We start from the raw sequence: 7,749 nt of genomic DNA, 5'->3' as shown, positions 1-7,749 counted from the left end.
ACACACACACACACACACATCCCATTTGTTTAAATGGAGAGCATTGATTATGTGATGTTGATTATGTATGCAGTTAATTACTGACACAGCTGTATCATGCTGCTAGGAGGATATCCTGTATGGACTTAATATCACATGTTATTACTTCTGATGGGATGTTGATATCAGAAACGGCTCCAGAAACCCGCAGAACAGGTGTTGTTGGTGGAGTGGATAATAAGATTACAAGACCATGGCACTCCATTAAGAAAGACTGAGGGGACTGCAGCAGAAAGTGGACACTGTGGAGTGTGGAAAGTGGATTTTCACATGAGAGTAATATTGGTTGACAGCTCATGGGTGTCATCTCCTCTGGGGGGAATGTCTCCACCTGTAACTATTACTGTGCACTTAAAGCAATTAGCTGTAGGAGCAGGTGCCAGTGCTGCTGCAGCAAGTTTGTTGCCATGGGTTTTGCCTCTCTGGCTACTGTTTGCTCAACCCTTCCTTGTTAGTGGATGTTGTTTGGGCCATAATCAGTCTTAGGCTACATGTATGTTTTTGTTCTAAAGGAAGGTTCTGGTAGTGGATGGCAGCGTTGTAGTCAAGACCACCTAAACCAAGACCAAGTCATTACCAAGACCAGAGTGTATCGAGACCGACACAAGGCCAATACTTTGAGGGTTTGAGACCGAATCATGCCCAAGACCAAAGCAGGGCGAGACCCAGACAAGACCAAGACTTTGAGGGTTTGAGACCGAATCAAGACCAAGACAGGGCGAGAACGAGTCAAGACCAAGACCAAGACCAGACCAGTGCTAGACCCACACTGCAAGACAATAAAATGTGGACAGTCCAAACCACAAGGAACTCTTCAAATTGATCGAAAAGATCCACGTTCCCATAAAGAACATCCACAGAAAACAACTTACGATTATTCTTCACTCACCTCGTGTTACCATAACATGCAGAATATGCAGCGAATATGAATAGATAATATTCGTTTTCCTTTAGATGCTTTTTTTTTTTTATTTGTCTGACATCTCCCAGACAGCCAGAGCTGCTTCTTCTGCATTCACTTTCTTGGGAGTTCATGTTGGCGGGCAGGGAACGGGGTTTAACGGTTACAAATTTCAAATTAGAACTGAGTTATTGGCTGCATTTGAAGCGGGACGTTTACATCCAATCACATTAAGGATGTCCACACATAAATAAGACAGACAGTGCACCAGGGGCTGTCCCTGAAGTTGTGGTCTTGAATAAAAAATAAAATCCTCAGTCTTCCTAATCCTAGACAGAGACAAGAGTCAATTCCGAGACCAAGACGTTTAAAAAAAGTGGTCTTGAGATCTACAACACCGATGGTTGGGTCATACAAACGCAGAACTTTCACTCGGGAGACCGATGTTCATGTCCCGTTTGAAAATAAAAGTCAACGTTAACTTTAAAGTTATGTACCTAATCTAACTTTCTTACAGAACATGCCTAGCCAAAGTTGGTATTTTGAGCCAAACCACAATCTTTTGCCTAAACTTTACCAAGTAACTTGTCGGTTTGTTTAAATTCACAAGGCTCCCAGAGGGTTAAAAAGTGATGTCAAGGGGTCCAGATAAGCCGTAACGTAACATGCTAGCATGCATTAGTGAGATTTCTAGGTGCAGGTAGGTGGATTTTGTCACGTTTTGGACAAAGCAAGGCTCCCCGATTCCCCCCCCCCCCCCCCCCCCCCGTTATCAGTATTCATGCTAACCTGAGCTAACCTAGTGATGGCTCCACCTACACACATCTTCCGATCTGACTATTTGCATAAAAACAAATAACCATATTTCCCAAAGCATTAAACTATTTTTTTTGTCACATTTTTCAACACTTTTGACGCTTTTTTACGATGTTTGTCACTTTTTTGACCTTCAACACTACGTGACACTAACTCATTAACTTTAGTTTTACAGTTATTTTTGGAATTTATGTTCAATAAACCTCATTTATAGGAAATTAGACCTAATGTTTGAGTTCAAAAAGCAAAAATTAAGAATTATTTAGACTAAAATGAAAGGAATGGCTGTTGATGGATAATCACAGACTGGAATATATCAATTTTTACTCAATACTATTTCAAAACCACTTCAATTTTTTTTTTTTTCAAATGCTATAAAATGAACAAGACACCTCAAAATTAATGAAAGTAGAGATTGGTACTTGCCAAAGAGCGATGTGTGGAATCAATCATGTTATTTTGGGAAATTACAGTTGGGTAGTTAAAAAGAACATTGATATAGGAAAACAGGTACATTGGAAACAAGGACAACACGAGGGGTTAATACTGTAAAATGGCCATATGACTGTTTAATTCTCAAAAAACACGCAGCACTCAAAGTCTTTGTAGCTGTGATCTGCAATGACTTAGTTGCAGCTGACAGTATAGGATTATGTTGAAAGTTAGATCCACATTTCATATTTGTTATATTATGGTTAGAGATTTTACACTGCAGCACAGCTTTTTTTTTTCCTTTTTTGCACAGCAGGGTTTTTCTCTTGGGGTTGTTGGTCGGACTGCATTGCACACAAGAACCCTCACATTAATTTAAGATCAAACATTTTACTTTGCACTGACACCGGCTGTCAGAAAAAAAAATAATATTAATACTGTGGGCCAAATAAAATTACTTGTGCTGTCATTTGATGTAACAATGATGCAACTCCACCGTAATCTACTTTGTGTCTCTCCACTTTACTGTCTCTTTGTTCATCTGGTTTTCTCTGTTCATGTCTACATTGCTCACAGATTTATTTCCTGTGAGACTCAGGGAAAGAGTAAGAGATGGGGAGAGAGAGAGAGAGAGAGAGAGAGAGAGAGAGAGAGAGAGAGAGAGAAAAGGATATGAACAGGTTGACGTACAGTAGATGGAATGCAGACAATAGACTAACCAGAGGTGTAGTGGTAAAAAAAGAGGTGGGTAAACTATAAATTCTGTAGTATTTTTTGTGTGTGTGTGTGTGTGTATATATATATATATATATATATATATATATATATATATATACTGTATATATATATATATGTACTCTTGCTCATGTGTCACCATTATAATACGTTCATACTTTCAAGTCATGTTCATTACAGCATTACATGCATAAATTATGGTCCCATTTATTTTAAAATATAGACGGCAAAGCAGAGGATGCTTTAGATGACGTTTGTCGTTGACAGAAAGTCTCCTTTAGCATCATATTTAGACGAGCTTGGTGTCACTTTTTGACGCTCTGGGTCGGCACGTACGTTTAACTGACATGCGGCACAAGAACGGGACAGTTAGGTTCAGGAAAAGATTGTGGGTGGGGTTACAAGATGTATATGTTTCAGTGACACGCGGGACACGAACCCTGGTGAAAGTCCTGTGTTTCACCCATCTCCCACCCCAACCAACCTCCTTACGTGGATTTGAAGTCTGTCATACTACTCACTACCATTCATAATACTACGTCAGCGCTGGCTAACAGTGGTACTCTATTCCTCAGTCAGTCAGTCAGTCAGTCAGTCAGTCAGATAGATAGATAGATAGATACAGTGGTGTGAAAAAGTGTTTGCCCCCTTCCTCATTTCCTGTTCCTTTGCATGTTTGTCACACTTAAGTGTTTCGGAACATCAAATCAATTTAAACAATAGTCAAGGACAACACAAGTAAACACAAAATGCGATTTTAAATGAAGGTGTTTATTATTAAAAGGTGAAAAAAAATCCAAACCATCATGGCCCATTGTGAAAAAGTGATTAACCCCTTGTTAAAACATACTATAACTGTGGTTGTCCACACCTGAGTTCAACTTTCTCTAGCCACACCAGGCTATGATTGCCACACCTGTTCACAATCAAGGCACTCACTTAAATAGGAGCTGCTTGACACAGAAGGTCCACCAGAAGATCCTTAAAAGCTACACATCATGTCGAGACCCAAGAAATTCAGGAACAATTGAGAAAGAAAGTAATTGAGATCTATCAGTCTGGAAGGTTTATAAAGCCATTTCCAAAGCTTTGGGAATCCAGCGAACCACAGTGAGAGCCATTCCACAAATGGCAAAGACTGGAACAGTGGTGAACCTTCCAGGAGTGGGCGGCCCGCCCAAATACCCCCAGAGCGCAGCGACGACTCATCCAGAGGGATCAAAAGACCCACAACAACGTCCAAAGAACTGCAGGCCTCCCTTGCCTCAGTTAAGGTCAGCGTTCATGCCTCCACCATCAGGAAAAGACTGGGCAAAAATGGCCTGCATGGCAGAGTCCAAAGGAGAAAACCACTGTGAGCAAAAGAACATCAAAGCTCGTCTCAATTTCTCCACAACACATCATGATCCCCAAGACTTTTGGGACAACATTGTGTGGACGATGAGACAAAAGTGGAACTTTTGGAAGGTGTGTGTCCAAGTATATCTGGCGTAGAAGGAACACTGCTTTCTAAAAAGAACATTACCAACAGTAAAATATGGTGGTGGTAGTGTGATGGTCTGGGGCTGTTTTGCTGCTAGGACCTGGAAGGACTGCCGTGATAAAAGGAACTATGAATTCTGCTGTCTACCAAGAGATCTGAAGGAGAATGTCCGACATCTGTTCGTGTACTCAAGCTGAAACGAACTTGGGTCTGCAGCAGGACATGATCCTAAACACACCAGCAAGTCCACCACCCAAAGGCTGAAGAAAAACAAATGAGACTTTGGAGGGGCCTAGACCAAAGTCCTGACCTGATCCTATTGAGATGTTGTGGTAGACCTTAAAAAGGCCGTTCATGCTCGAAACCCTCTAATGTAACTGAATTAGGACAATTCTGCAAAGATGAGTGGGCCAAATCCTCCAGGACGCTGTAAAAGCCTCATTGCACGTTATCGCAAACGCTGGTTGCAGTTGTTGCTGCTAAGGGTGGCCAACCAGTTATTAGGTTTAGGGGCAATCACTTTTTCACACAGGGCCATGATGGTTGGATTTTTTTCACCTTTAATAATAAACACCTCATTTACAAATCGCATTTTGTGTTACTTGTGTTGTCCTTGACTATTGTTTAAATGGTTTGATGTTCCGAAACACTTAAGTGTGACAAACATGCAAAGGAACAGGAAATGAGGAAGGGGGCAAACACTTTTTCACACCACTGTAGATAGATACTGATCCCAATAAAATGGGAAATTACAGTGTTGCAACAGCAAAATCAGTCACACAGCACAGAATATAAATATAAATGAAATACTAGGATCCAGTATACATACGATATACATGAGGTAATAATAGGATAAAATACAAGAACAAATATTTGAATATATACAAGTTGAGAATACAAAAATGTGCAACTGCTGAAATATTAATGATAAAATGTAAATAGACCGATTGTGCAGTATTGTGGAGTCTAAGAGTCTTATCTAGCACCCAGTGATGATGTGTTAAAAAGTTGTATTGCCTGTGGTAGGAATGGTTTCCTGCCTACTTGCATGCAGACTTGGATAATGAATAATGTATTGAATGAATGCATAATTAATGGAACATAGAAACTTATTTGCACGCCAATATTCACTCGCATGCACTTATGATCACACTAAGGTATGTAGGCCAGAGTAGACTCATTTGTGTAAAATAACAAAATCAGCAAAAACTATAATCACTCTTTCTATCTGACTATGTAAGTTATATTATACTCTATTAGTGTCCTGTCACAGGACTCCCATGTGTGCGCTAATACTTTCAGGAATGGTATTTATGCGACTCATTATGTGAACAAAACACTAACAATTTTGTTATTTTTATTGAAGCTACCATAATTCCAAGAGGGCCACACCTTTGTTCAGTTTCTGTGATTCATAAATCAAAATTAGCCAGTTAAAGCAAACAAATGTCAAATCTAAAGCAACACTTCCTAGTGTATGTGAGTATACATACTCATATATATATATATATATATATATATTATTATTTATATATTTGAATTGCCCTGAATTGCCCTGTTGCTGAAATGTGCTATACAAATAAAGCTGCCTTGCCTATATTCGTGGGGTCCAAAAACAGTGACTACAGTATACTTGTGGTCCGGACAGCATTGTGGGGACAAAATGCTGGACCCCACAACTTTAAAGGGTCGTTTAAGGGTTAAGACTTGGTTTCCAGATTAGGGTTAGAATTAGGTTATGGTTAGGGTGATGGTAAGGGTTAAGGTTAGGGTAGGGGGCTAGGGAATGCAACATGTCAATGCGGTCCCCAAAAAGATAGTGAGACCCACTATTTGTGTGTGTGTGGTGTGTGTGTGTGTGTGTGTGTGTGTGTGTGTGTTGTGGGTGTGTGTGTGTGTGTGTGTGTGTGTGTGTGTGTGTCAGTGCCTGAAAAATAGCCTGTGCTGCGAGTACCTGCTTGCATACAATGCCTTATAATTGTAGCCTGACCACAACACCATTAGGATCCAATGTTTGTCTGACCTGGAGTTTGGGGAGGGGGGGGGGCTAGTGGTAGTTTAGGTCAGTTCGAGGCCATCGTCTAAATTGGGCAATTGCAACGACCGTCCATCCGTGCCCTTCTTGAAGCTTTGCAGGGTGACCTGACTCAATGACAGAGCTCTTTGTGTCAGTCTAAAAACTGAGAACTTAGACTTAGACTTAGACTTCTCTTATGATCCTTTTGGATGACTCCCGCAGGAAATTGAAAGTTCCAGCAGCCGTTTTAGCAGAACAAAGAAATAAAAAATAGATAAAAAGACAGTATAAAGACAACAAAATCAACAGAATACCAATAAAAATAATAACAACAATAACATTTGTCAAATAAACAAAGAAAAGACCATAAATTATTATTAAAGTGTCAGTGTTGAGTCCAGTGTTCAAAAATTATTATTCAGGTCTTTGAAGTAACCTAAGTAGCCGTTCAACAGGCTTATGCAATATGTCGTCATATAGTTTTTCGTGATTTTACACTTCTGTTGATGACATTTTCAGGAAATCAGTTAATCAACTCTTTAAACTTTACATTTTCCAGTTTCCTGTTTCTTCTCACACACAGAAAAAATGGTGAGAAGCAGAAAACCTTATTTGATAGTTGGCACTTTTCCAGGAACATCCAGTCCTCCCTCCCCACCCCCCTCCCTTTCCCCACACACTGTTCTCAGTTGGTGTTTATTCCTGGTCCAGGTGTGTGTGTGTGTGCGTGCGTGCGTGCAGCAGGTGCAGTTCATCTATCTCCGACCTAGGTGTGCATGCTCAGCTTGAAGAAAGTTTGATTTGTCTGGGACGTGAGTTATAATTAAAGACAGACAGACACACACACACACCACACACACACACACACACACACACACTATTAGGATTCTGGCCTATTCGTTGTGACAAAAAGACTTTGTAACACAATTTTAGATAAAATAAGATAATAATGACCTGGAATATCTTTACAGTAATTTCCATGCTATATTGGCTATATACATTTTTCTGTAGATATTTATATGATTAAAGTAATGCATTTGTATTCAATATTAAAGTCTCTGCTGAAGCTTTGGCCATTGTTTTTTTTAATCCACCAACACTAGTGTACCTCTATAACAAAAGTAAACAGCAGAAGACTCACTAGTTTACTTTGCTAATCTGCCGATTCACACTATTTGAAAGTCTGGTAGGAGCTTTCTGCTTGTTTCTTTAGGCTAACTATCCTAGCTTTAGCCTGGCTGGTAGCAGCTTTCGGCTAGTTTCTTTGGGCTAACTATATTAGCTTTAGCCTGGCCGGTAGCAGCTTTCTGCTTGTTTCTTTGGGCT

The 7,749-nt window shown here is 40.0% G+C and overlaps 1 protein-coding gene and 1 long non-coding RNA gene across 2 annotated transcripts in view; one reads left to right on the top strand and one right to left on the bottom strand.

Annotated features, from left to right (window-relative positions):
* The window catches only part of LOC116703419 (uncharacterized), a 14,076-nt gene extending 8,765 nt beyond the window's left edge, over nucleotides 1–5,311 (top strand). The window contains exon 3 of the long non-coding RNA XR_004335426.1: nucleotides 5,300–5,311. This is a non-coding gene — a long non-coding RNA (uncharacterized LOC116703419). The remainder of the gene's footprint in view (nucleotides 1–5,299) is intronic.
* LOC116703411 (carbonic anhydrase-related protein 10) overlaps nucleotides 1–7,749 on the bottom strand; it is a 136,351-nt gene that overhangs the window by 96,602 nt on the left and 32,000 nt on the right. The window lies entirely within an intron of this gene.

This window comes from Etheostoma spectabile, chromosome 15 (genome assembly GCF_008692095.1).
Source record: "Etheostoma spectabile isolate EspeVRDwgs_2016 chromosome 15, UIUC_Espe_1.0, whole genome shotgun sequence".
In the NCBI taxonomy this organism is placed as follows: Eukaryota; Metazoa; Chordata; class Actinopteri; order Perciformes; family Percidae; genus Etheostoma; species Etheostoma spectabile.
Note: the sequence above shows the minus strand (reverse complement) of the source record. Positions and strands in the feature narration are given on the sequence as shown.